This window comes from Pholcus phalangioides, unplaced genomic scaffold (genome assembly GCF_987345545.1).
Source record: "Pholcus phalangioides strain wild (caught in Gottingen) unplaced genomic scaffold, Ppha-v1.0 ptg000008l_1, whole genome shotgun sequence".
NCBI classification, from domain to species: Eukaryota; Metazoa; Arthropoda; class Arachnida; order Araneae; family Pholcidae; genus Pholcus; species Pholcus phalangioides.
Window position 1 is genome coordinate 49,962,635 of NW_028301601.1, and position 16,022 is coordinate 49,978,656.

General features: G+C 43.1%; 1 non-coding gene across 1 annotated transcript; it reads right to left on the reverse strand.

The window, feature by feature from the left end:
• Nucleotides 1–597: 597 nt before the first annotated feature.
• On the reverse strand, nucleotides 598–669 carry TRNAE-CUC (transfer RNA glutamic acid (anticodon CUC)). The gene has a single exon. It is a non-coding gene; the product is annotated as a tRNA-Glu (tRNA).
• Between the last annotated feature and the right edge of the window lie 15,353 nt (nucleotides 670–16,022).

The following is a 16,022-nucleotide window of genomic DNA, read 5'->3' on the forward strand; positions in this document are numbered from 1 at the left end:
CATGAATCCAAAATTAATAAAAATTTAGATTTGGAATGAATTCAAAATTAATGAAAATTTAGATTTGGAATGAATTCAAAATTAATAAAAATTTAGATTTGGAAAATGAATCCAAAATTAACAAAAATTTAGATTTGGAATGAATCCAAAATTAACAAAAATTTAGATCTGGAATGAATTCAAAATTAATAAAAATTTAGATTTGGAAAATGAATCCAAAATTAACAAAAATTTAGATTTGGAATGAATCCAAAATTAACAAAAATTTAGATCTGGAATGAATTCAAAATTAATAAAAATTTAGATTTGGAAAATGAATCCAAAATTAACAAAAATTTAGATTTGGAAAATGAAATCAAAAGTAATGAAAATTCCGATTTACGTGAATCCAAAAAATTAAAGAAATAATTCCAAAACTAATTTTCAGATGCATATAGGAAGAAATTATTCCAAATTAATGAGAGAATTAATACAGAATATTATTGAAAATTTACAAGTTATGAAAATTCATTATATGAATGAGACGAATTAGTTTCACAAAATTCGCGAAAGAGATCATTCCCAATGAATACTCAAGAATTTTATTTAAAAAAACACTTCCCACGCCGGGAATCGAACCCGGGCCTCCTGGGTGAGAGCCAGGTATCCTAACCACTAGACCACGTGGGATGATAAGAGTTACGCTATTATATGTTATAAATGATAGTTTATTCCTATAAAATGGTGTAACCATCATGTATATATTTCTTTCAATGTATGTAGTTGTAGAATGGACGCAGTTCTTTAACCTTCTTGAGTTATAACGGCTCCCACGGTTGGCTGTTATATCTGGCGGCCGTTTTTTCGAAAGATTATTTCGGATTTATCACATATCAGTCCTTGTAATTGCGCTGTTACTGAAACGCATGGCTGGTGTTACCAAAATTATCTTTCCTCGAGAAAAATACGGGATTTTGGGATTCAAAATATGGTAAATCGCTAATTATCGCCAGAAACGATGCCAAAAAGAAAGCAAAGTTGCTAACTATTGGTAAATTAATTTTTTTTTAAATTATGCAAGATAGAGATCGACATGCATGTCAATTTTACCCTTTTTTTTAAATTGCCAAAAATGCACGTTTTCGAACTTTTTTTTAGATAGACCATGGATTTACTATATAGGGTAGCCTCTGTTTATTCGCCCTTCATCTGAACTATTTGTCGTAGAAGTATGGTTCCAATTTAAAAAATGCTAAAAATGGATCCAGAAACCTAAAAAGATTTGATTTTACATGGACACCCTGTCCTATAAAACCCAATTGGAAAGTTGTTGCAAATTCAAAAATCGGCGAAAAAATTTGGAAAGAACATAGTAAACTAATGCTGTTCTTTCCCAACTTGTCTCCGATAGGACCGGACTTGGGGGTGTGCGCAGGGCCGCAACTGGACGCTCGGTCACCCGGGGCAAGTGCGCATTTTGGCAACATTTGTAATGTTGAAGGTAAGGTTTGAGAATGAAATTTTCTCCCCCTCTGGTCCAACGCCCGGGCACGAGACCCGCCTCCTCCTCTCCAAGTTGCGGCCCTGGGTGTGCGGAAGGTGCGGTCGCACCGGGCCGCAAAATTTCAGGGGCCGAAATTTCTTCAAAAAAAACCTTTTCCTTTCTCGGCAGATACTAATTTTTGATTAAAATTTAATTTTTTTCCCCATTAAACTATTATTGATTGTGAAAAGAGGTTTTCAGATTAAAGTACCAACAATATTATTTTTAGCATTATTAGAGGTATGGCAGTAGCTTATTTCTAAAAGTATCAGAATGTTTTTCTTTATTTTTGGGAATTTCACATACCACTCCCCACATTCTGGAGCAGGGCCCCTAGACTAAGATCTTTAGCGGGTCCCAATCCAGACTTTCACGGGCCCTTCTGTAATGAATTTATTGCATGCAAAAAAAAAAGATGTTTATTGTCCCGGATCCCAAGGCTGGAGCCCTGTCAGCAGTGCCGTCTTAACGCATGGACCCATCCGGGCACGGCCCGTGGGGGGTCTCAAGAGAAAAGGAGCCTTTCAAAAATTATATATAGTTGAAATTTTCGAGGAGCATACATGTAAATTTGCCTGGTAGGGCCCAGGTGGCTCTTAAGACGGCCTTGACACCCGAACAAAGTGATATATCTGAGCCCTCACCCACTTCTGGCTGGAAATGCTCATCTAATAATTTTGCATGAAAAAGGCTCCGAAAAAAATTCACCAAATCCTATTATTCTGAGACCCCCCCCCCCCCCTTCCCAGGTGGACCCTATCTAGTAAAAGGCTGGAGCAACCAGAGTACTGACTCGAGCAAATTAGAGGGGGGGGGGGCTTACAAAAAATATACAATTATTTTTCATAATAAATCTTTTCAAGAGACCCCAGGAAAGTCTGTCTCGGGGCCCCGAGAAGGCACGCTACGTCCCTTAGTGGACCCTCATAGTCTCCTTCCCGCAAGTAAGGTCGCAACAGGGTCGATGTTTGGTCATCCGGGCATGATCACATTTTGGCACCCTTTGTAATGTTGGAAGAGGGTTAAAGTTGAAATTGGTGGCCTCTCGGGTCCGGCGTCAGGGGCACTGGACCCGCTTGCCCCCCCCCCCCCCCCCCCAGTTGCAGCCCTTCCCACAAGAGTAGGCAGGACTGCAACTAGATGCTTAGCCAGCCGGGGCATGCAAGCATTTTGGTGTCCACTCCCTCTGATCCGACTCCCGGGTCACAAGACCTGCCTACTCCGGGCCGCAACTAGAGAGGAGCAGACACGGGACGATAATTATCTTTTTTTTTTGTGTGTTTTCCCACATGATAAACTTACTCTAGAGGGAGGGGGGGGGCATGAAAAGTTTGGCCTGGAGGTGTACCAGACGTCCCAGCATAAGAACCATGCTGTAGGATATAGGATCCATGGTTTTTATAAATTCATTACAGAGTAATTAATATCCGGTAAAAAAAATCTGACACAGCGGTCCTGCTTCTGGAGGGTGGAGGGGGGGGGGTGGATGCACCAATAAATGCGTTGAGAACAACTTGAGGTGACTCGAGAAGAAATCTGTACTTGTGAACGGATCCAGGGGCGGGGCGATAGGTAAGAACCGAATAATATTGGAAAATTTTCCTGTCCCGTAAAATACGGGATGATCCAACGAACTTACACAATTCGCTTCTCGACACATCGACCTGGGCCCGCAATGCGGCTGCATAGTCAAAGAACCGTCCCTGGTTAAGAGCAGCGATTATGGTTTCTTTTCTGAATTCGTGGGTAGATAATGAAAAGGACTGGACAAATCCACAAAAATTCACATTCACGAATAAATACTTTTCACGCAAGAATAGGTCATGTGGTTGTGGGAAAAAATATATATATATATACCTCATCAACATTTTTACATTCCCCGGGCATTTCGGGCAATAGCCCTGCACGTTGTCGGTTTTAGAAAGTATTAGTTGACGTTTTTCTGTAAAAGTACGTGGTGGTTTTTAAGAGCCCCAGTTTGATATAAACGGGCCAATGATAGCCAAAGCAAGAAGTAAGTCAACTACTAAGACCACAGTGAACGAGGGGGGCGTATTTCCCCTACTCGAAATGCGAGGAAAATGGTCGATTGAGATGGGATAACATGATCAAGCGTTTGTGGTTCCATTCTTTGGTTACACCCCTCTCCCTCCCTTCTTCCCGCAGGATCGTCTTAAGTACACCATAGGCCTTCACTGGTAAAGTGATTTTTCTGCCGCCTTCTCTCACCAAGCTACAAATACCCGTCTTCAAACTTCTGAAATTTGCAACCAGATCTCATTATCACGAGGCTCCTTTTAGAGACTTGGATCTTGGACTTCCTCCGATAGACTTGGAAGTCGGGGGGGGGGGCACAATCATTATTGCTGGGGGGGGGGGGCAAGATGATGATGATGTCGATTCATCTATACATATATGCATTAGATCTGACGACTTCACCTTTGATTCTGGGGAGGCAATGCCCCCGTATCTCCGCCCATGGCGTCCGCCAATAGCAGTTTTTTTTTTGCCTTGCAGCATTTGCCGCGAATTCACAATGGCATTAACAATTTTAGTTGAATTGAAATTAATTTAATACTCTAGAATACATTAAGACATTCATTTTTAAAAATATTGTTAGTGATGCTATCTAATTTAAAAATCAGAAGTGCCTTATGTGGTGATGATGAAGCTCGGGTATAAAAAACTAAATTCTTCATTCAGCTTTGCTCCATATAAACAAAGCTTATAAAATGACCTGAAAGATCAAACTTCCAGTTCAGTTATTTTTTTAAAACCCAAGGAAACATCCAATACAAAGGACCTTCACACATGCAGACGGCAGGTAAGATCGTAAAAAGTGAATTTTTCCTCACTCCACTTTATAGTAATGTGCTGCCATCTAATCTCAAATTTAAAAGTGACTCATGTGGTGATGATGAAGTTTAAAGTAAAAAAACTATATTCTTTATTCCGCTCAGTTCCTTATAAACAAAGCTCATAAACTGAACTGGAAATTTAAACTAAAAGTTCGGTTATTTTATCTGAGCATAGGGAGACGTCGAAAACGAAGGACCTCTCAATGAGCAGACGACAGACAAGAAGTTGGTTTGTTCGGTTCCCTGCAAGCTTAAGCTCACAAACAGAACTGGTAGTTCAAACTTCCAGTTCAGTAATTTTTTCAGGACACAAGGAGACGTCCAAAACAAGGAACCTGGAGAGAAGCAGACGACAGAAATTCTGAGGCTTGATTTATATACACTGAGCTGTAAGTAAAATAAATAATATTTACTTATAGCTCAGTGTTTATATATTGTTGCCATCTAAAGCCGGGTTTTCCTAGGAATAGGTTTGTTGCGCAGCGTGAACCGAATTAGACTATTTCGCGGCGACAGAAACGTGTTACATAATCACGCTACGCGTTTGTGTTTTCCTAGCGAGGCGCATCAGATCAGGGCGGCTATATAAAGTATATGGCTTTGGCATCAGCTACTCTGTCGTCTGCATGCTCCGGTTTGAAGGGAAGGGAAAGGAAACACACAAGAGTGAAGAGAATATCGGCAAAACCGCGGCGCACGGCGCATTTGACTCCTCCAGAAGCAGTCGGCCAACCACGCTCGACGTAAAGCGCCGTCGTGAGCCGTATTGCGCTTTGTAGGAAAACAGTCATGCTGCTTTTCTTACTGGCGAGTGGACGGCGTGTCGCGCTGGGGAAATCACATTGCGCGCGACACAGGAAACCTGCTCCTAGGAAAACTCGTCTTAAATCTCGAAATTTCAGGCAACTTATGCAATGATGAAAAATAGAGAGAGAGAGTGAGTTTCTCTTCGTTATTTTTTAGCATAACATTTTTTTAATGAGATGAAAATTTAGGTAAAATTCCAAAATTCGTAAATTTGCAATAATCGATTTAATGCGGAAAAAATAAATATTTCTTTCCACAAAAAAATTCGGACAATGTGGATGATCGAACAAATAAGTGAATGAAAAAACGGATAATGTGGTTCTCCAGATAGGGTTACCAGATTCAAAACTGAAAAAGGAGGACGCCTGGTGCGAACCTTAGGCAGTGACGTCTTAACGCATGCCTTCCCCACCCCGGACCGTGCCGCCTCAAGAGAAGAGGTGCCTCAGAAAAATGAGACGTAGTTGAATTTTTCGAGAATTTTTCAGGTAGGAAATCTACAAAATCCCTTGGTTCGGGGGCCCATGATGCTCTTAAGACGATCCTGCCTGTCAGCCCCACCCTTGTGGGGGTCATGGAATTCCAGCACTTGATTGCTTTACTTCTATTAATTTACATTAATTAAACAAAAACAGCAATGAAATCAGTTATCGAATTGCAACGTATATTTGATAAAGAGATGATAAAGCGCTTTAAAAGTATGACCAATTCAATATGATTCGAGCCACGATGAAGTGTCAGCAGGTGGACCACGATAATTATTATTAATAATTTATGAATTTTGAAAAATTAATTTAAATGCCATTCCCCTTCAATGGATCGTGTTTGATTACGATCCAGGCTATCAACGCGTTCCTGAAATAATGAAAAAATGAGTGTAATGAAATGCGTACTTTTTCTGAAAAAAAAATTCCCCTTCAAGATTTACGTTCGTAACTCGAAAAGTTTGCAAGTCGGGGAGCAACTGCTTGAAATTTTTTTAGAGGTGCCGCAAAAATATTTTTTTCCATTGGGCCGCGAAATTCTCGTAAGCCCGGACTTGTCTCCGATTTTTGAATTTAAATATCTCAGGGAATAATGCAGTTAAAAGCATGTAATTTGTTTGTTGGGCTCAGAAGAGAAAGAGCAACAACTGTTCAATGGAAGTTAGAGGACGGGATCGTATAAAAATTTACATTTTTTATTTTGTGTACACTGTATTTTCGTCCTTAAAACTCGTACAGGGTGATTTCTGGTCACATGTTGAGAATTTTTAAAATTAGAACCAAAGCACTACGACAAACGGTTGATGAGATAAAGACTGCGACAACACTCCAAGGAGAAACCATTCAATGTTAGAATGGCCATAATATTACCAATAGGCAGGGCCGCAAGTGGTGGTGGGGGGGGGGGAGCAGGTGGTTCTGGTGCCCCGGGCGCATCACAAAAAGGGGCGCAAATTTCACCATTTAACCTATCCTTCAGCATTACGATGGGGTGCCTAAATGAGCAGTTGCTCCGGCTAACCAAGTATCTAGTTGCGGCCCAGCCAGTAGATATTTTATTTCTGACGAGAATCGCCGTTATATTGAGTATTTTCCCCTTTAGATACATTCTCAAGTTTGTAATTTACACCTCTGGTAGCATTTCTTTTACTTCTAGAGATCAAACTACACAGTTGATCCACTAATGACCAACAAAAACCATGTCCTTATTGTGTAGAACTTGGTTTACTGCATGGGTCCATTTGGACACTTCTCCGAGGTCTCAAGTGACAATTAGATCTGGTGCCGATTTTCAAGAGTAAATATGCAAATAGGTAGGAATTTTTAGCTAGGTAGTAGGTGCCTCTCTCAGAAAAATCGCTTTGTATTTGGGCGTATGATAATGTTAAGACAGCCCTGGGCATACTTTATGAAAATTGTGAAAAAATGCCCTAAGCACGTGCTTATTTTGCTTAATGGTTAATCCGGCCCTTTCTTTCATTTATTCTGAATTTATATCTCATTAATTATGGAATTACCTCTTTCATTAATTTTGGAATTACCTCTTTCATTAATTTTGGAATTACCTCTTTCATTAATTTTGGAATTACCTCTTTCATTAATTTTGGAATTACCTCTTTCATTAATTTTGGAATTACCTCTTTCATTAATTTTGGAATTACCTCTTTCATTAATTTTGGAATTATCGCTTTCATCAATGCTGGAATTATTGAAACCCCCACCCCACGAGAAGGAAGCTCACTGAACGACCTGCCCAGGCGCTGATCCAGGGTTATGTGACGAGTGGGTCGATTTAATGTGTTGGTCCGTTGGATCATCCCGTATTATGCTGAGACCATATAATTCGGCACCCTCGGGAGGGATGATCACCCATCTTCTGGTTCCGGGCACAGGGTTCCTGAGATCGATCTTATATTTAAAATTTCTGTTTTCATCACATATTTTATTTTTTTATTAAGTTCAATTCAAACAACTGTATCTCACGCCAGGGCTGCAACAAGTGGACGGGGTCAGACGGGGCAAGCACGCATTTTGTCACCCCCGTGTAATGCACAATGAGCAGTTGGAGGGCGGATTCAGCGCCCAGGAGAGCACCAGACACGCCTGCTTTCCCCTCCGTGGCGGCCCTGTCACGAGCAACCTAAGAGGAAAAATACTCAGTAGAATGAGACAACATTAATTGATGGAGAAGATAATTTTATATGCACTCTCTGCACAAGTCACTAAACTGACTGTAACGTAACTGGAGAAACCGCGAGACACGTAACGTACGAGACTGTAACGTAACTAGAGAATGGACGCATTGGACTCTTTCTCGAACTCAGTCTAACTCACTGACTAACGCTGGTCCGACCATCATCACATGAACCACCACCCACTCATCCAAGAACCCCAGCCCTTGGCATCGGGCTCCGGAGGCTTTTCTAGATTCGGATTTTCCTGCATGGTAGCGGCGTTGTCTCCCGCGTTCTGGGCAACGATGGCTCCCTGGACGTTGTTCAGCGGCCCGTCTTTGTTCGAGCCATCTCCAGCACTTGGTGGCGGGCCGTTTTCCGCAATCTCGACTCCCCCGACTGGCTCGTTGGCGACGTTCATCTGGTCGTGCTGCCTGGGCGTGACGTTGACAGGAGTCCGGAACCTCTCGGACTTCCTCTGCTGTTCGTTTACCGGAGGTTGAGCGAAAGGCGGGACATCGTTCGGAAGCGGTTGCACGAGAGGCTGGGCATCGTTCGGAAGCGGTTGCACGAGAGGCGGGGCATCGTTCGGAAGCGGTTGCACGAGAGGCAGGGCATCGTTCGGAAGCGGTTGCTGCGCGAGAGTCGGATGGTTCTGGAAGGGTTGCAGAGACGGACCATCGTTTATGAAGGGATGCAGAGGCGGAATATCGTTCATGAAGGGCTGCAGAGGCGGAACATCCTTAAGGAAGGGTTGCATAGGCGGAACATCCTTCAGCAGCGGTTGCAGAGGCGGAACATCCTCCACCAGCGGCTGCGGAGGCGGAACATCCTGCAGCAACGGTTGCAGAGGGGACACCCATCCGTCGTGTTGGTTATTCAGCAAACCGATGGGGATCGAGATCGGAGGCGGTTTGCTCTCGTTGTTCCACAAGTGGCGATATTCCGATTGATCCGGGTAGACGCCGTTTGCCGGGGCCGCCCTACGCCTGCCGCCGTCTGTATTAGCGTTGTTTTCCTCGAAGAGCTGCAGTTGAAGCTTCACGTCCCGCTGGTCGTCGACGTAACTGTTCCTGGTGCGGATTTTGTCATCGATGACCATGGGCACTTTCACTCCTTCGAAATGGAGGCCTCCTTCATCCGAGAGTACTTTGTTCAGTTCTTCCTGCAATCAAAAAAAAAAAAAAAAAAAAATTGGTGCAAAGGGAAAAGCTTTCGAATACCTTTCGTTAATTCGTGGTAACACTCTTGTCCATCCTGGCCCAATGCATCGTTTATACGTCGTATACTGTCGTATACACGTTTATACGGCGTTTAGCTTTAGTCGGACATTGGTTCCTATAAATTTGCCAATGAGCAGGCTGATGGCCATTTAGAGTGAACATTTAAGTGATATTCTTATTGCTTGTTTCTGGTAATACGTAGACGCGGCGAGCCCCAAAAGAAACGGGGTTCAATTGTTTTGACGGCCATATGTCCTTTCGCAATTTTTTTTTCACCCAATGTTATCAGCGTTATCCAGCGACTTTGTAAACCTCTTTTTCTGCTCAATCCCGTTGGGGGGGGGGCGACTCTCAGGCGATCACTTGTTGGAAGGAGGGATAATTGCTTGGGAGTTTGCTCGTAGGCTGGTTAGGGCACATGGACCATTACCGTGTGGGGGAGCGCGGTGGTCAAAATCCCGCTGAAATCTTCGGATAAAGATGCGCCAGCATCCTTGTCAGTTCCTCCCCTGCTAGGTTGGATTGCTGTTGCACCGTCCAGTCATCAGATTTTGTCGTATACCCCTCAGGGATGGGTCGGTAAGTGTTAAGCTTATCCCAAGAGAGTAAGAAAGTTCACACTATGTAAGATTTCGAGGGTACAGGACTGCTGATGAAAAGACACATACGGTAACCTCTGCACAGTAAGTTCTTTCGATCAGTTCCTGTGGAATTTTCTTTCGTTGTGGTGCTTTGCATGCTGACTGTGTCAAATCGTCACCATAGTGAGTGAAGGTCACGATTGATCCGCCGTTCGTAATGTCGAAAAAACGGAAAAGCTCAATCTCTAAAAAAAAGAATTTTTAAGAATTCGACAAGAATTGTAAAATAATGACGAAAAGTTGATATTGCAAACATTGGTGTACGCGAAGGGCCAAGATTGTAGTGTTATTTTGCAGGAAAAAATGTATCCCCCTCGCCCTTCAGAAGGGGGAAAAAATCTGAAAACCCCCACTCGAGAAAATTCTGCGTACGCCTATGATTGCAAAACAGTTGAGTATCCCTGCGTAAACTTTGAAAACGATTATAAAGCCGAGAAGCAAAATCAAAGCTGCTGGTTGCAAATCATCTACTGCCAAAAAAGAAAAAAAAAAAGAGAAAAGAGACCGAAATTTCCCCAAGTCGACAAGATTTTGTTGCAATTTTTTACCCAATGTCGTGTCCCGATGGTAATGTGTGTGTTCTGCTAAATTTCATTTCTTCAAGGGCCGTATTCACCGACGTGGTTTAAACTGTAGTCACACACACACAGATTTTTCGATAAGAGATCAACATAGATTGGTTAAAAACCTGAATTTAACCAATCCGTGTCGATCTCTTCTCAAAAAATTGTGACTATAATTTAAACCATGTCGGTGAATATCGCCATAAGTGATTTGAAATGCGATCTAATTTCCTCCCCCCCCCCTCAAGTATGATTGAAATTATACATTTTTTATAACAGAATTGCAGATGGCATTAAACAAATTGAGTTTTATAATATTTTGTATGTCTGTGACGGAAGGGGGGGGGGGCATTCTTTTAAAAAATGTCTCAGTTATTCGACTTACACATTTGTCTTCGGATAAAGATGCACCAGCATCCTTGTCAGTTCCTCCCCTGTTAGGTTGGATTACTGTTGCACCGTCCAGTCATCAGATTTTGTCGTATACCCCTCAGGGATGGGTCGGTAAGCTTATCCCAAGAGAGTAAGAAAGTTCACACGATGTAAGCAGGGTACAGGACTGCTGATGAAAAGACACATACGGTAACCTCTGCACAGTAAGTTCTTTCGATCAGTTCCTGTGAAATTTTCTTTCGTTGTGGTGCTTTGCATGCTGGCTGTGTCAAATCGTCACCATAGTGCCGTTTCGACTCGGCCTCTTGAATGTCGTATAAACGCCAGTGTACGTTCCACGGTTGTCAAAGACGAGTAGTGTGGCCGCTCCATTACTGGCAATGACCCTCACATACTGGAAGCTTCTACAGAAGGTATTGAAAGGCTGGTCAAAAGAACGACCAGGACCTTCCAGCCAGCCGACTGAATCAGGTAGGAAAACATTTTGTGTTGTATCTCTCGGCATTACACATCCAAGGTCGGGACTGATTATTTTGCGGCCCGGTGCAAAAACAGCTTTGCGGCCCTCTGAAACAGGTTTTCTTCAGTTCCCCCCTCCCCAGTGCTAACTGTGGCACACGTCAGGCTTACATTGGCGCCCAAGAACAACTATGAAACTACTGTACTATTTCATGGGATAAAAAACCCCATTCGTCAATGCTATATTTGTGCCTGTGCTACCCAGTGAAAAAAATTGCAAGTATGCGTGCTTCTATAAATCTAAAGGTTGAGAACCATCGCTCTACAATATGCAGTAGGGAGCCATAGGGGAAGAGCTGCCATATGTTCAGAACAGGCTGTTTACCCTAGAGGTTGCAATTAGATACTCTTTCACGCGGGACAAGCAAGAATTCATTTCGCCTTTCGCCGTGTAATTCTCAATAAGGGGTTAAACCAGTGCAGTGCTGCCTTAACGCATAGGAAAACCCAGGAATGGCCCGGGACCTCACTAAAATACTAGATCTACGTGGAATTTTCGAGAAATGAGTGTGTATATTTGCTTGGGGGGGGGGGGCTTCAAAACAATCACTTGGTGATTAATCACATGATGGATCTCTTAAGACTGCTTTGCGTTGAAGCAGGGGTTTCAACCAACACCACCAACAGAAGAAGGAATTTGCACGAAGCTTGTGACGTCACTGAAGAAGGCCATTCCACCTATAGCCATTGGATATAAAGATAAAAAGAGGTAAAGATGTATCGCATGAGTCGGCCTGCTACATCCAATACCTATAGGTGAAATTGCCTTCTTCAGTGACATCACGAGCTTCGTGCGGAGGCCTTCTATAGGTGGTGGTGTTTCAACGCATGACCCGCTGAACTCTTTGACAACCATATGATTAGTATAATGGCCCACGGGCTTTATTGAAATGTCAAATGCGCTGTGTCTAAGGCATCTGGGTCAAAGGAAGAATTTAGTACCAGCTTTAGTCCAATGCGTAGACCATCAGATGCACTAGCACCTCCTCCCCCCCCCCCCGACTTGTGCCTCCATAAAGCCCTCCCACTGTTTTAAATGAGTCTGCAATATCCTACTCTCACACATGCCTGTTGCTGTCTGTGGCGAGACTTTTTAACGAGGTCGCGGCTGCTGGGAGCGCTACAGGAAATGGTTAGTGGTTTGGTTGGGGTTGCTCAGCATTTTGGAACTATCCCCGGCACGCAATGTGATCTTGACGCATGAGCTCATCCGGGCATGGCGCGGGAGGGGCGATGATAACGAGATCTGATTAAGATTTTTTAAATTAAGCTTGTAAATCATTAAGAGGTTTTACAGTAGTCTATGGTTTTAGTCAGCTAGAGGGCCTCAGAAAAACCAATTGCCTAGGGGCCAGTGGCGGATTAAAGTCAGTCGAGACCACGGGCGCAAAAGAAAATATTGGGCCCCTTAAATTAGAAAAAGTGTGAAGTTTTGGTTTTTCGGGGCCCTTTAGTAACTGGGGCCAAGGGAGGTGGATTTAACGCCCTCCGTTAAATCCGCCTCTGCTGGGGGCCCATAATGCTCGTGACGTCGGTTGTGGTTGCCGATAGCATTTAGATGTTTGCGGTATATTTCCAACAAAGACTTTTTATTATCTTTTACCTTAATTATCTGGCCCAGTCATAGTGACAAGAGGCCTTAAAAGACGGTCCTGCTTGCATGACCATGCCCTCCGCGACAGTGAGCTTATATCGCAATAGCAACAAAGCTTCCGATCTGCTTTTTTGTTTTTTTTTTATCCGGCTGCCTTAGCTCAACGCGGAGTTCGAAAGCGAACGGTGACAGAACCTGGCCGTGCTCGGTTCGTTCAGTTCAGTTCAGCCTTCAACCCAAGACAATGGAGCCGCCTTCCTTCCCGATCTTCCAATCAATCTGGTCGAAGAACGCCAACAGTCACAACACGGAGATTGTTCTGGAAGCAAATATTCCCCAAGGAACATTGAGCCAGGCACGTCAATGAGTAGCCAGCGTATGCCGCTGGTGCTTCATTGCAGTGGGAGGGGGAAGGGGGCAAACATTGGAAGCAAATATTTGCGAATGACTATTTGACCAGGCTGGACATTTAGCTTACAACTTAAAACAATAGTTTATTTATGCTGAACACGGGTCGTGAATACAAAAAAAGGACTCACCTGCATCTTGAGGAAAGCCGTTTGGCTCCTTGTGATCGCTCTTCTATCCAGGAATTTAGGCTGGAAATAGAAATAAAAACGCGAAAAAAAAAATGAAACAAGAATCGACCGATCACTCACGTCGCACATGATGCAAATGGTAGCTCGGAATCGAAATGAAAATTATAAAATGCTCTTACTGTGTGTTCATCCTGTTCATCACCCATGCTTGTGCTGTAGCTGGATCTTTCCTGAAAACTACTTTTTTTTGGAGATTGAATTTAAGCAAGTAATATCGGAAGTTCGATTAACGGAGGAAACACCAAATATGAGGAAACAGTTTTACTCTCGAGATTCCGGAGGGGCTCGAGACCTCAAAAAGCCAAACACAGAGGAGGAAATGAAAACAATTACACGATTGAAAAAAAAAAAATTCTTGCAGCCTTTGTAACGGCAATACATTTTTTTTCTCTATTTTTGAAACATATAACATAGATTTGGCAAATTTACAGGAAGGCTTTGCGGGCGGCAAGTTCAGAGATGCGGCAGATTTGAGGATTGAGTGGCCAAAAAATTTGTGAGCGTGTGAATGACTAAAAAAGTGACTTAAAGAATGTATGAGCATGTGAATGACCAAAAGAGAGAGAGAGAGAGAGAGAGAGAGAGTAAGGAACCGTGCCGGTCAATGACCAAAACAGTGACCTAGAGCGTGTGCAATCATTCGAGTGACCAAAACAGTGTGCAAGCATATGAGTGGCCAAAGCAGTGTGGAAGAATGAGAGTGACCAAAACAGTGTGGAACAATGTGAGTGACCAAAACAGTGTGCAATCATGTATGTGACCAAAACAGTGTGCAATCATGTATGTGACCAAAACAGTGTGCAATCATGTATGTGACCAAAGCAGTGTGGAAGAATGTAAGTGACCAAAACAGTGACTTAGAGACACAGATGTACTTGCAGAAGAGGGGGGCAAGCGGGTTATAGCACAGGGTGGCGAATTCGAGGAAATTGCAAAGAAAAAAGTGTGCAAGGATGTGAATGACTAAAAGAGTGACCTATAAAGCAAGGAACCATGTTAATCACGAAAACAGTGATCCAGAGCGTGTATAAGCTTGCGAATGACCAAAACAGTGTACAAGCATGTAAGTGACCAGAACAATGATTTAGAGACACAGGTGTACTTGCAGAAGGGGGGCAAGCGAGCTATAGCGCACAGGGTGGCGAATTCGAGGAAAAAGCAAAGAAAATTAGCAATTTGCGACTAGAATGGAAGAAAGGTGGCAAAATTCGTGTAGCTCACAGGCCCAAATGCGCCTCTTTATATGCCCCCAGTGTTTGCCAATATCCATCTAGATGCGTGATTCACTCATCAAAATTCAATCTCACTCCTCCACATTTCGTTGAGGAGTGGAATTCGTCATTTTAGGTAATTTTTTTTAATTGAGTTATTTCTGTTTTTCATAAAAAATACCCCTTAAAATTTTGGAAAGGAGTGAAATTACTTTTCAAAATTATTATTTCGGATAACACTGATATGCCCTTCCCCGTAAATACCCCTCTATTTTTAAGTCATTGTTCTTTTGATCACTCACATATTTGCACACTTTTCTAGTCATTCACATGCATGCATGCAAAGTGCTTTGGTCACTCCAGATGCTTATACACGCTCTAGATCTTAGAGAACTTCTGGTTGATCACCACCGGCCACCGTCGCTCTCTAGATCCTCGTCGCTATTTTGGTCATTCCACATGTTTGAATACCTGTTCTGGTCACACAGATGCTTGCTTCAGGTAAAACTTTTGGTCGCTCACCGACTTGGTCTTTCACTGTCTAGGTCACACCTTTGTTCACTCATCATGCTTGCAAATCCTCTAACTCACACGTTTGTGTTACTAACTGACCTAGTTCCCTTTTTCTCTAGGAGAGATGGTTTCACTGCCCATGTGCTATACAAGCATTGAACCCCCTTCTCCCATTCTACTAATTATTTTGACCACTCATTGCAACAGGATTTAACTTGCCACCCTGGGGCCCACTTAGCATGCTCGCGTACTCTCTTGCTCATTCGCATGCTTGCGTAGTTTCTTGGTCAATCGCATGCTTGCACACGGTCTAGATCAGTGTTTCCCAAAGTGGGCAATATCGCCCCCTGGTGGGTGGTGGAAAGGTCCAAGGGGGCGATAGAAGCCACGGGTATAACATAGGATCCTATGGGTTCGCTTGAGTTGGGGGGCGATGAGAGAAAAATTTCTCTGAAGAAGGGGGCGATGGAACAAAAAGTTTGGGAAACTATGCTCTAGATCTATTCTTTTGGTCGTTCACATGCTTACACACGCTCTAGGTCACTCTTTTGGTCGTGCAAATGCTTGCACACGCTCTAGGTCATCATTTGGCCGCTTATTTACTTGATTCTTTGCTCTCTAAGTCACTCTCATACTCACTCTCCAGATCACAATTTTGATCAATTTCATGTTTGCGTATGCTCTAGGTCACTCTTTAGATCATTCAGACACGAACACACTCTCTAGGTCCTTCTTTTGGCCATCCACATGCTTGCACACTCTCTAGGTCACTCTTTTGGTCATAAGCATACTTTCACAAGCTCTAAATCATTCTTTTGATCATTCCCGTGCTGACACACTTTTTTGTTCACTGACAATGCTTGCAAACTCTCTAGGTCATTCGTTGTCTGGGCAGTGGGGGATTTATGGTAGTCTTTGAA